General features: G+C 42.0%; 1 protein-coding gene across 2 annotated transcripts in view; it reads left to right on the plus strand.

The window, feature by feature from the left end:
• Window positions 1-14,335, plus strand: part of POU6F2 (POU class 6 homeobox 2) — a 1,096,545-nt gene that overhangs the window by 189,576 nt on the left and 892,634 nt on the right. The window lies entirely within an intron of this gene.

A 14,335-nucleotide genomic window follows, 5' to 3' on the forward strand; every position in this document is an offset into this window, starting at 1 on the left:
GAAAACACGCAGCCAAACGCAGGCTAAGAATGCGCTCTTCCGGAGAGTACTTTACTGTATTGGTCCGTACGTGAGGAGGTGCCCCTGAGGAAGTCAAATTTTCCCCAGGGCATGCGACGTCATTGAACTGTGACCAGACTGTACTCTTCACACCAAGGTTTTCTCATGGCCCCGACGCCACTTGCAGCTCATTTTTCTTTCTTCTTTTTCACCTCGGTGGTGCTGATTGAGGGCACTCACTGCTGCCTCCCATCAGCTGGTCCGGCCTCGTCTCTGCTCACCTCTTTCTGCTCCTCACAGCGCTGCATCTGGGCCTAGCGGGAGGGCAGGGAATGCTGGGGTGACCTGATAGTGCTTTCCTTGCGGGCCTCTTCTCTCTTCTTCGTTCTGACACCTGTCGGTATCGCGGCTCTGGTTACCGCTGCTGCCCTGCTTCACCCGGCTGGAAACGCTGAGGTAGGCAATAGAAGGGCCGGCTTCCAGCTGACAAGGCCCTTCTTTCCTCCACGTCGCATCGGGCCCGGCATCGCAATTGAGAGCCTCTGTTCCTGTCCCCTTCCTCTGCTGTGGCCAAGTGCCTTGGAGAAAGTTTGGCTTCCTCAGCGGCCCCTGCTCACATCGTGCTCTCTGTCACTTCTCCTGCTGCTCTCCCGACTTGGCCTGATGCTGTCACCAGCTTGTTTCCCCTTCATCGGCCTGCTCCTTGCACCCACGACACACACTCTATTTCTTCTCTGCGGCATTCAGGTTCCTTACAGTACCTCAGCATTCCTCCTCCTCCTCCATGCATTTTCCTGCGTAATTTCTCAGCTATGGGGATGGCGTTTTGGTCGGTGGCGCACGGCACACTCCTTTTGAAAGCTGGTGGTGCCTCTGCACCATTGTGCGCACTATGGATGCTACTCCCACGTAACAGCCTCCCCTCCGTATCCAGACTCATACAATCCTCAGACCTATCCGCACTAGACCCCCCCCCCCCCCGTATATACTAACATTTTCCAAATATACTATGCTTATAATGGCCATTTCCATGTGACAGGCCAAATTACAAATTCTCTTTATCTTTCCTTCTTTGTATCTGACCTACTACCTTGTCCTAATACTTTGACTATTCTGCTAACCTTAAACTATTGTACTCTGTACCCGCTGTAACACACTTTGAGCTCTCTGGTTGGAAAAGCGTGATATAAATAAACAGTGATGATGATGATTTATTTTTGGATAGTTCTGTAGTTCCTTTAGAAGTTCCCGCAGAAGATTATGGGAGCTGTATGGAAAAAGGGGAGGCAACTTACACTTACTGAAGCCCCCGAGACTGTGATAAATATTTTAATTTTGTGGCAGATATGTCCCAAATATCTGCTTGTATGACAGTTGCAATTCGGAGATTTTTATACTTATCTTTTAAATGCAAAAAAGGAATTTGGGTGACTCAAACCTGTACAGATCCCAGATTTAAGATCATATGGACATATGTTATGGCACCCAAATTTCTGGGACCATACTATAGTAACACTATCAAATGTGAAATAAGTGCATCAACATTTATTTTATTCCATTTAAGCTCTAACTTTAAAATTTAAAACTTACTACTTTCTTATATTCAATTCTAATTCACATCAGAACAATCAAGTTCAAAACATTCAAGAAAAATTTAAATCTATAACCTAGTTATTTCTTCTACTTTCTTCCAGTATTATCATATAAATCATTGTTTAATTAAATTCTCATTTTCATTTGCTTCTCCAGCCAATACTAATAACCGGCAGCTCATAATCACCAGAGGCAGATATAAATAACAGACCTCAGTACTGATCAATGTCAATTCATTTAATTTACTTATTCAAAGTGTTTGCTTCATTTCATTGGCATGGGACTATCCTAGAAATAGAAAACTTCAAAATTGTCAGTTCATCCGTTCTGTGAAATCATAACAGCATGTTGCATGACCCAAGCTCATTCTCTTAGCCTTCACTAATTAAGTTTTATTAAGCTGTTTTATTGTTTTGATGGATATTATTTATTGTTGTAAACCGTTACGATGGAATCCGAGCGATAGTATATAAAACCCAATAAGTAAATAAATAAATAAGACATATTATATTACATTAACACTGCCAATGTTTAACTTACTTCTTAACTTTGTATGTATATATATATATATGCAATTTTGACCCAGTGCACTCAATTCCTTATTCTTATCCAATGTATCTCTATGTATCCATTTCTTATACACTCACAGGCTAACTTTCAGAAGCCCGCACGCATAAAAACGAGGGGGTTATGCACGTGCCTTGTGCATGCCACATGCATTTTCGGAAGGGCCTGGCCATACGCGTAACCCCCATTACGCTCTGAAGTGCCGGGCCTCTCAAAAGGGGCGGGTCGGGACAGCGCCATTCAGGGCTGACCCGGGGAAGCGTGTGCCAGCAGCCGACCAGCACGCAGAGATTATTTCTGCTCCCGAGGAGCTGTAAGAAATCTAACAAAAAAAAGTAAGTAGCTAGGAAAGAGTTTAGAGGTCAGGGAGGAGAGGAGAAGGGTAGGAAAGTTAGGTAGGGGTATAGGGATGTTCCCTCTCAGTTTGCTCCTTAATTGGAGCAGACTGGGAGGAAACTGGGGAAGCCCTACTCCCGTCGCCACGCATGGCCTTTTAAAATCCCCCCCCCCCCTATCCCCAGCGTGCGGAGGAGGCCATCCGACTGCACATGCGCGCATGGATGTTAAAATCCGCTGCGCATGTGCACACGGATATCGTATTTTATAACACACACGTGCCGAGGCACTTGTGTTATAAAATAGCCACGTCCATGTGCGCGCGGGCGTGTGACTCTTAAAATCGACCTCTCGATGCCTTGTTAATTTATATAATCCTTCTTAGGCCTACCTTTAGGAAAAGGCAGCATAGCAAATGCTCCTAAATATATCAATGGAAAAAAAAGCAAATAAGTAAATACATAAATAAATGAGATTCAAATGAATGTAACCTATCTGCAATGGACAGGATCCTCTTAGTTTCAAGTCTGCTTAAACCATCACTTTTGGAGCTCCATATAGCTAACTATCATTTCTCCCATTTTCATATGGTTGACTGCATATATTTATTGGCATAGAACCCCCTCCAGATACTCTTTAACAATGTCCCCAACATATTTACCTGCACATTATAAATAAATAAATAAATAAACAAAGTTATAGTAAAATATATAGAATATATAGAAATGTATTATCCACACACACACACACACACATAAATAGCTAGGCAGATAGATATTTCTCTATGCTTATTTGGTTCACTTCAACTTTCAGGTTCCCTAGTGCCACTCATGTGAGCAATGTTGCAGTCTTATAACCCTGTGGGCATTTTTTTGCACAGAAGGGCTACATTAAAAGATTTGTAGACCGTACTAGAAGAGCAACATCTAACGAAATAGCAGACTCTGTAGAAGGAGCTTTAAAATAAGGCAGCGGAAAGCCATTAACAGAGCTGTCATAGGTGGTGGCAAGAAGAGCAAGACAGGGACTTTCTGGGGCAGGGGTCAGAAGTGTGCAGGGTACCTGCTGATCTGTAAGGGATACATACGTATACATTAGCAAACTAATTCCTACACTTTTATGCCTGCTAATTGACTTGCGACAGTGAAATTGGACTTGTTTGTTGGGTTTTGCACGTGTAAATGCTCTTTACTCGAGTAAGTGGGCTTTTGAAAATTGCTACAATACATGCCCTTGAATTGTCCATAGGATGTTCACGTGTAAGTGCACTTTATGCATGTAAATGGCTTTTGAAAACTGCTACCATAGTAAGTTACATTTACCACGCGTAACTCTTTTAAAAATTATTTTCATACTTTATAAAATGCATGCCACTGTGTACAAATGAGGTTGTTACGCACACATAATATATTATTTTACACATCTAAAATATACATGCGTATGCTTACAAAATATGTGGGGAAAGTATGCATTTTCTTCCACGGGAAATATTCACATGTATGGAAACATACGCAGGGAGTTTTGGAGCAGAGCTGCATAGTATTTTATAAACTTTGCAGCGCCTGCTGCACAGATTGAAAAGTATTAGCATTAATCTCCACACGTCCGTTTATGTTATATGTAAATGCTATATGTCAGCAAGAAGTAGATTTTAAAAGCCCAGCAAGCGCCAAAATCAGGAGATGTGGAAACATCTCCGCTGCGCGGACCCAGCGGATTTTAAAAGGCGCCCCTACCTGCGTGCGTATCGGGAGATGCACGAATATCTCCCTCTGATTCAAAAAGGGGGCGTGGTTTGGGTGGGGCTTGGGCACTCCGGGGTAGGACTGTCTGCACAAAATACTTACATGCCTGGACACGCACCCAGGTCCAGTCCTTCTGCTATGGAGGAGGTGTAAGTTTAAAAAGCCAATTAAACAGCCAACCCTGAGGGATTTAAAGGGTCTGAGGTAACGGGAGGGAGAATGCAGGCTATTATACCAGTGGGGTTTGGAGGACCTAGCTCTACACTGGGTGAACTGGTGGCTCAACTGGTTAACTGGTCACGGTGTGGACGCGCACTGGTTATAAAATTCCCCCACTTGTGCGACTCGTACACACCCAGGCTATTTTATAACATGGGCACCTATGTTCACATATGTAATAAAACTGCCACATCCCTGGGCACATGCTGAGGTACACGCATCCATGAACGCCTGCGCAATTCTTTGAAAGTTACCATCTAAAGTTTGAAAGTTAGGCTCTTGGTAAACTTTTCCCTTAGTAAATCATGCTTAATCCCCCTAACAAAGCACATACAATGTTAAGAGGCTCCAACATCAGTGGGAGCCTAAGGTCATTCTCTCAATATTTTAGGGTTCAGCAATGTGAATCAAGCAGATAGAGGCAGACAGGGTACTCTATTCCCTTGAGTTGGACAGAGATACCCCTACGCAGGACTCCCCTCTATGAACCCCAATTCCTCTCTCCCATTTGGTGGTTGCTGGCAGACAAGGTACCCCCCAAATAAGGCCCGCCGTCCCCCTGGGCGTGCACACTGTGCCTTTGCATGGATGGCACTCTCAGTGGGGGCGGCGGGACGGAGACAGAAGGAGAGGCCAAAGGATGTCGGTGGAGCCTAACCCACCGGTAGCCGAAGAAGGAGAAAGGCTGCAGGCCACTGCATTCAACCCACCGGCGACCGAAGAAGGTGAGAGGGTGTTGGCCGCTGGTGCTTAACCTGCTGGCGGCTGAAAATAAGAGGCCCGTGTCTTCCGTTTCTTTGCTTGTGTTTGCACGTGCCCGCACACAGATTCTGTTCCCCCCGCCAAGCAAGAAGGTTAGGCTGTGGTGGAGCTCATCCCACAAATGGCCCAATGACAACAGGAGACCGTGTGTGTGTGTGAGACTGTGAGAGCCTATGTGTGTGTTTTTGTGTGAGAGCCTGTGTGCTTGTGAGAGCCACTGTGTCACATATAGTCTCTTCGGGCATGCGCACGCACACACACACACACACACACACACACAATGTATCTGTAAGGGAGAGAGAACCTGTGTATGTTAGAAAGAGGGAGTGTGTGAGAGAATGAATGCATTATTGTGTGTTTGTGTGAGACAGAAGATAAAATTTGTGCAGCAGTACTTCCCCCAATTCCACGACAATCTCAGGGTGACTGGAAATCCAAAGATCACAGGTTATGGAAAGTAGAAAATGTTTTAATCCTTATTAGTTTTAATTATTAGGTATAATTTGATGATTCAGCTCTTTTGAAATATTTAATTGGGGGGGGGGGAATAGAACATTTTTTAATTATTGGACTTTTTTATTCATCAGATGCTTTGAAATATTTTATTGGTGTTTGGGAACTTTGGGATATTCTAGTCATTGCCTGGTTTGAAATATTTATTCATTTTATGAATATGATTTTACTGTTATGATCGATGCTTTATATTTCTTGATTTTATTATTTAATGTTTTATGAAGAATGGTAATATTTCGGTTTTCCCATTATTGCTCTGCATATAGAGGTTTGCTTGTTGTGGATTCCAGTTCAGTTTCAGCACGTTTCTGTTTATACTTTCTGATCTCTTTATTCTATATTTGGTGAGGGTCTCCCTGTGTTCTCTCCATATGTAATTTCTGTGTAGGGTTCTATAGGAACCTGGTTTCCTAATAAGAGTTTTATTGGTGTTCTACGGCCTGGTGTAATATGTGCAGTGTTGCCTTTTCATTGATAAGATTGTTAGGGTTGTTTTGGTATGGGAGGTTTACTATATTGTACTGGTAATTCTGTTTGTTCATAGCTTTCTGAGGGCCAAGCTCACACCCAGCACACATTACAAAAAGTCTAATTCCATAGGAACTCCAAATGTCTTTTTTGCAGAGTTTCCTGGCTGGCACCACAGGAGTGCATGTAAATATAATATGCATGTTGTAAGTGATATTATTGACTCAGAAGATTGTGCTTTGAACATCCTTTTTCATGTAAAATTTGTTATAAATGCATAATTTAATGGTGTGTGTCGGTAAAGGGTGTGTGTGTGGGGGGTGGGAGGGAAGTGGCGTGAGTGCAAGGCTATAAGGTTTTCCTAAGATACCTAATACTCTTCCTTATCCATGGGTTCTGGGGTGGGGTGGGGGTGGGGCTTGTCAGTTTTTAAAATATAGATTGTAGGACGGAGCTGGGCTTTATTTGATGGGCCCGGGACAGATACTGAATGAATTGGGGTGTGTGTGTGTGTGTGTGTCAGCACAGTCATTTTTCGCACTGGGCAGCAAAAAAAAGCTAGCACCGGCCCTGCCCCAAATCACACTCCACATCTGGTACTCTCCCAAAACACTGGGCTTTTATGCCCAGCAGCTATTTACAAAGATTTCAAAGAGGATATTACAATTTAGCTGAATTAATCCGAGTTCACAGACTTCACGGTGAAGGTAAAATTTCACCAAACTGGCAACACAATTAGCAACAGCTTGTAGTGAACTTTAAAGAAGTTTTCCAATTCCTCCCCAAAACTTTACCTCATCCTTCAAGCATACTTAGAAATATGTTTCTCACATTTCTACCAGCTTCCCAAATATAATATGAAATACATCCCACGCTTCCTTCAATAGAATACTTCACACTCTTCCATACATCTACCTCTGCTATTAGAATAAGACCAGCTTTCACATGTGGGTCAAACAGAAGTACTACCTTCTCCTTGGCCCTACATTTCTGTTCTCAAGCAGCATTCATGTACTTCCCCCATGTCCTCTGACCTTCTTATGAGCATCTTCCCATTCTCCTTCCCCTACTTCCTTCCTAGAAAACAACCATCTCCTCATGGACCCTTCTCCTGTGGGAAAACTCAGACTATTTTCCCGGGGTAATGCCTCATGAACAGGACAACTATTCTGCCTCAGGCCTTGCCTCTTGAGGGGGAAAACCCCTGCAGGGCCCACTCTAAACCCAGGAGAGGTCCCCGGATCTAACAGCCTTAGCTGGCAGCACTCCCCCACCCCTATCTCCCAAATCCCAAATTGAATAATATGCTTACCACTTTCTTAAAGGAACCAAAACAAGTTTCAACTACATCCAAAACATTTTCATTGACTCATATACAAAATATTCTGTTACTAGTGAGTTTGCCATCTGGTGGTGGTTTACTGGTACTGCACCCATAACATTTTATCCTTCCATTTTTTCAGAATCAACCTTAGGGCGCCCCCTCCCAAAATGTCCTCTAATCCTTACTCAAAGACACGGATCCAATTTGAGGGTCCCATCATACATGATTATATAGAAAGGATGGCCTCACAATTTTTAAAAATGGAGAAAGAATGGTATAGGGCCCTTACAATGTGACACAGCTTCTGTTACCTTCTTTACTGACTATGTGGTATGCTCCCCCAAATTCCCCTTAAAACCAAAGTATTCCCTATGGGGCAGACTTTGAATTGGTCCCTGAGCACCTAAGATCGCCAGCTAAAACTTAACTGCTGACCTTATGTTCATTTTCAGCCAGACAAACTTGCAACTGAAAATGAACCTAAATCTAGATTGGCAAACTAATGTCACCTAGATTTAGGCCTACCATTTGGCTGCTGCAAGACAGCGGCTAAATTTTTCTGCCTAGTGCTAGTAGTCAGTGCTAGGAAGCTAAATTTTCCACCCAACTCCATGAACGTCTTTGGACCGCCCATTTTTTCAGTGGCTAAATACAACCACTGAAATTTAGCCCCTATGGATCTTCAAGCGCCACAACCAGATCTAATTTTCTAGTATTAATCCTGATTTTTAGACCACATGCGTACCTTGTGGATATCTTGAAGACTAGGCCTGTTTGCGATTCTTGAAGATTGGAAATGAATACCTTTGCCTTAAGACTATTATGATGTATGGCACTCCTACCTCTTTCCCTGTTGTGCCTGTTCTGATAAATTCCTAAACAACGTGTAACCATTTTTCTTTGTTTCCATTTTGGCAACGAGTCAGATCTTCCCTTTCTTAGTTTCCGTACCAAGAAGATTTTCTGAGCAAGTCTGAATATTTTTAAATGTTTGTGAAGTTCAAGAAGGGGAGAGATAGAGAGAATGGTGGGTGGATAACAGCACAACGCGCTTGTGCTATAGTTGTAGATAAAATGACTCAAATCGAAAGCATGAAACATATTTTATAAAAATGCATTAGTTGATTTAAAAAGGAGCCTGCCCTATGGTTTACTAACAATGGACTATCATGCCAGTGGTTGCCACCTGTACCTGGTTAATCCCTGATTAAGAACATAAGAACATAAGAACAGGCCATACTGGGTCAGACCAAGGGTCCATCAAGCCCAGCATCCTGTTTCCAACAGTGGCCAATCCAGGCCATAAGAACCTGGCAAGTACCCAAAAACTAAGTCTATTCCATTTTACCATTGCTAGTAACAGCAGTGGCTAATTTCAAAGTCAACTTAATTAATAGCAGGTAATGGACTTCTCCTCCAAGAACTTATCCAAACCTTTTTCAAACACAGCTACACTAACTGCACTAACCACATCCTCTGGCAACAAATTCCAGAGTTTAATTGTGCGTTGAGTGAAAAAGAACTTTCTCCGATTAGTTTTAAATATGCCACATGCTAACTTCATGGAGTGCCCCCTAGTCTTTCTATTATCCGAAAGAGTAAAAAACCGATTCACATCTACCCTTTCCAGACCTCTCATGATTTTAAACACCTCTATCATATCCCCCCGCAGCCGTCTCTTCTCCAAGCTGAAAAGTCCTAACCTCTTTAGTCTTTCCTCATAGGGGAGCTGTTCCATTCCCCTTATCATTTTGGTAGCCCTTCTCTGTACCTTCTCCATCGCAATTATATCTTTTTTGAGATGCGACGACCAGAATTGTACATAGTATTCAAGGTGCGGTCTCACCATGTAGCGATACAGAGGCATTATGACATTTTCCGTTTTATTCACCATTCCCTTTCTAATAATTCCCAACATTCTGTTTGCTTTTTTGACTGCCGCAGCACACTGAACCGATGATTTCAATGTGTTATCCTCTATGACTCCTAGATCTCTTTCTTGGGTAGTAGCACCTTATATGGAACCTAACATTGTGTAACTATAGCATGGGTTATTTTTCCCTATATGCATCACCTTGCACTTATCCACATTAAATTTCATCTGCCATTATGATGCCCAATTTTCCAGCCTCACAAGGTCTTCCTGCAATTTATCACAATCTGCTCTTGATTTAACTACTCTGAATAGTTTTGTATCATCTGCAAATTTGATTACCTCACTTGTCATATTTCTTTCCAGATCATTTATAAATATATTGAAAAGTAAGGGTTCCAATAGAGATCCCTGAGGCACTCCACTGCCCACTCCCTTCCAGTGAGAAAATTGTCCATTTAATCCTACTGTCTGTTTCCTGTCTTTTAGCCAGTTTGTAATCCACGAAAGGACATCGCCACCTATCCCATGACTTTTTATTTTTCCTAGAAGCCTCTCATGAGGAACTTTATCAAATGCCTTCTGAAAATCCAAGTATACTACATCTACCTGTTCACCTTTATCCACATGTTTATTAACTCCTTCAAAAAAGTGAAGCAGATTTGTGAGGCAAGACTTGCCTTGGGTAAATCCATGCTGACTTTGTTCCATTAAACCATGTCTTTCTATATGTTCTGTGATTTTGATGTTTAGAACACTTTCCACTATTTCTCCTGGCACTGAAGTCAAGCTAACTGGTCTGTAGTTTCCCGGATTGCCCCTAGAGCCCTTTTTAAATATTGGGGTTACATTAGCTATCCTCCAGTCTTCAGGTACAATGGATGATTTTAATGATAGGTTACAAATGTTTGATCCAAAGCTGGTTTTGTTTCATATTATATGGACTTCAATCCTTCTTATTTGGATAGTTTGACATCTAAAGGTAGCAAACTCTCAATTATACTTCTGTTATTTAAAGCAGCAACTCTCTTCAGGATGTTCAAGTTAATCATTTTCCTGTTTCTTCTCTCTTGTCTCCTCTTATAGCCTTATTCCTAGTCCCCTTCATTTTTATGTCCTACAGTTTACTATTATATTTTTATTCTTTTTTTTTTTTTTTTTAAATAGAAGATAGGTACCTTCTTCTTGTAAGAAATTGCAACTCCAGTCACAAACCGTAGGGGGGTGGGATCCCCACTCATTGTACAATGGTGACAGCCAGAGGTCCATAATTGCAAGGTTCTGGAGGATGCCCTGGTGCATGCACTCTGATCAAAGGCTGTTGCTGCAATACTTGGGCTAGGTAAATTTGTAGTGGATATAAAATAAGGGAAAAATCCAGGGTAGTTGTGAATGAAGGCCTATGGAGCAGGAGATAATGTCCAGGCAAAAAAAAAAAATAGTAAAAAAAAAAAGATATTGGAACTTGTACAACTCCACAGATGCGGTGGGGAAAAAAACCAGGATTGGTTTGGCCTGTCTGGTTGAGCAGGATCAGGTGGAAAAATGAATCATTTTGGGGACCTGAGGTCAATGCTCGTCACAAGTTATATAACTCCTCAGGCAGACCTAAGAGAGTCATGGGTACCACCTTAATAGGAGTCATACTTTTAGCTTGCTGAAGTGTTACACAAGATCAGCTCTAGGAGGGATGAATCCTGCCTACTGGATCACTGCAGCGGCTAGCTTTCAGAGGGAAGACAGTATATGAAGCAAAGGGAGAAAAGATAACAGTGTGGAGAGTAAGGGAATAGTGGTAAGAAGTCTCAGCCCTCTTCATGCCATAAATAACCATTTGTCAGAGGAATGGCAGATGGACAGCTCAGGAATGCTGATCAGAAATGCCCTACGCACAATGCTGCTCTAGGTTTTGGTTAAGTTGAAAGTAGACGGCGCATTGGACACCTTCGAGGAAGAAAACCAGAAACAATAAACACCAGTGGCTTATGTCATACACTATTTTTTTTTCTAGTACATATTTCTCTCGTTGAAAGTGCTTGAATACCATTTTGTAAGACCTGTCTATGCAAGAGGTACTGTGTTTGTTCACTTTAAACAAGCAGACGCTCACAAGAAACCTTTTCCTACAGCAGCTCTGCTTTTTAATTTAAAGTGGACCACAGAAGCTTCTGGCTGGCCATGGGATCTTTCATGGGGGTCTGTTATGTTCAGTAGTGCTGTTTAAATAGATGTCATGCATGGGAGGAAATAATAAGGTTTTGAATCTGAGAAGTTCATCAGTCTATTATAAGTCTAGCAGAAAAATGGTGCACCGTAGGAAGATATGATGCATACCTTAACCTACCTGCTAGTCCTTTCCATTGTACCTTTGTTTCAAGTCTGTAAAATCACTCTAGGTGTGGCAGTTTCTCATGTGTCTCATGGACTGACAGTAGACATATCATAAGTTATTGATGGTTTGTTTACTCATGGGTGCTGCAGCCAAGCAAAGTAATGAGTGTGCTTCTGCCCAGATACGGCAATTTTACTGAGTAAGTAACAGGGCTCAGTTTTTCAAAAGTAAGCAAACCTAATGCTCATTGTTTACCCATCACAGTCTCCTGTGCCTTCGTTTGTTCCTAAGTGTGCAGTTTCTAAAATCAGACAGATATGTACAATAATCAAACAGTACTTCTTAGCAAAAAAATAAAACAACATTGCCCAAAGTACTGCCACTACTGGCAGCACACTATTGGCAAACTACTTGAGCACACCTCTTGCTCACTCCTTGAAAGCAGAGCCCACATTATTGACAGAAGCACATGGCGTAAATGCTTTTGATTTGTCTGCATCCACTGCTGAGAAGGCAGAAAATCAGAACAACTCACTTAGATAAACAAAGTAGTGGAATTTTCAAATAATCCATGAACACTTACGGGTCTCTTCCTTTTTACTCAAAAGTACTGCACCCTGAGACTCACCAGAGCTAGCAAATGAGCACCGATGAATTCCCAGTGATCTTACCTGACGATAATATTGATTGATCACATTGATCAAATTGATTTTATCTATCTGGATTCCTCATTTATTTCCTGAGAGGTTCAGGGTAGATGCTATTGGGTTTAAGAACAAACAAACAAAAAGAAAGGGGAGCAGCGGTTGTGGGCGCTAATCTAATGCTGACAGTGAGCAGTATTTTATTTAGTAATTAACAGTGTAAAGAGGAGAGGAGCTGTCATGTTGGTTCTTAAGCTGGGGAATGTGATGAAAGATGATATCTGCGATCTCATCCTTTCCACTTGTTTAGGATTGTCAGGATGAGAAATGTCAGCATTATGAAAGCTCAGCTCTGCTCTTGATATGATAAAACCCTTCAAAAGCCAGCTTCCCCCCTCCCTCCACCCCAACACCACCACCATCTCCTCTCTCTCACTCTCCCTTTCTTCCTTTTCTGTCTCTCCCAGCACTTGCTCTTTTTTTTTTTTTTATTTACCCTGTTTTGTTAGCTGGCAGAAATATAATTCTTTTCCTTATTCCTATTATAAGCCACCATTTTTTGTTTTATTATATGTTTCACAACCCCTAATGCCCTGCCGAAAATTACCTTGTTAAATGACAGTGTTTCAGAGCCATGAATCCTTTCCACCATTCCCTCTGAGGTTTGAACCAGTCAACAGACTGTAAAGAATAAATAATAAAAAAGTATTGATTATTTTGATGACTGTGAGATTCAATTAAGTATTAATTTTGCCCTCCAGTGGACCTATCAAGGTATTCAAAAGGGAGGATTCAGCTCAGCTAAATGTGCTCTGAGTGCTTCAGCCTTAAATAGGGAGAAAATGTGTTTACCTACAGTATTTGAAGAGGAGTGCATCGATGCAAAGAGTCCAATATTTAAGTGCTGTGCAAATTAAGCCCCGGTGACAGTGACATTGTTTGCAGCAATATGAGTATTGACTAAAGAAGTGCATTTGATGACAGCTTAAACTATTTGTATTGATTAACATTTTCATAGATTATCATGTGTCATATCAAAATTCACTTTTCAGACATGAATACATTAAAAACCCCAGAGGCAAGCATCGACCAATGTGGTAATGGGACACAGGGTGCACACGAGCCAACCTGCTTGCAGGCTGGTCACCTGTTCTCTGCTTAGGAAGCATTTAGGCGTGAACTTTGAAAATAAATAGCTGCCAGAGAGTACAATCGGGTCACTCCTTGACTATTTTTCTTTATTGTTTTGTTGGGGGGCTTCACTTCTGAGTTTCATACTGTGAGGAGCTCTCTCTCTTACTGCTTATGTGGACTGATGGGGTGTATTGAGGGGAAAAAAAAAAAACAAACTTGACCCCAAAATGCCCTTTTGACTGAGACGAAGATAAACTAGATCCATCGCGTGGAGATACCTGTTTTGTAAAAGCATTGGGCACCTAAGGCCCCCTTCCTCTCCCCTCCCAGCTGTTGCTGTAAGTATCTCTTCACCCATCTTATTTGAGAATATTTGTCACCGAATTTCCTTGAAATGTGTTTGGATCCCCTTGATAGTGGCTTGTAAATTTGGAGCGAGCCTTTCTGTTCAGACTTGAGGAAACTTGTTTTATTTTGATTTTCATTTTGCTCGGGGAGGGGGGGGGGGGAACCAAACAAAACCCCCTAGCTTGTTTTCTCTTTCTTTTGTCTGGCTAGCATGCTAGAAGCGGAAATTGTTCTTGAAATAGCCGAGGAGTGTTCATAGGGGTAAAACTGCCTTTTGTGCTGTTCGAGTTCACTCGCAGCATTCCCCCCCCCGCTTACTGCATTAAGGACGGAGTGAGGTGTAAAAACATACACGCAAAGCACAATTAAAGCAGTGTTGGTTATGTGGCTTTCAAAGAAGTTTTTTTTTTTTTCCTCCAGCAGTCTCCTGAATCTCTCACATGCTAGTTGAGCTTTAATAGGGTGGGGAGTAATGGA

This window comes from Rhinatrema bivittatum, chromosome 2 (assembly GCF_901001135.1).
Source record: "Rhinatrema bivittatum chromosome 2, aRhiBiv1.1, whole genome shotgun sequence".
Lineage (NCBI taxonomy): Eukaryota > Metazoa > Chordata > Amphibia > Gymnophiona > Rhinatrematidae > Rhinatrema > Rhinatrema bivittatum.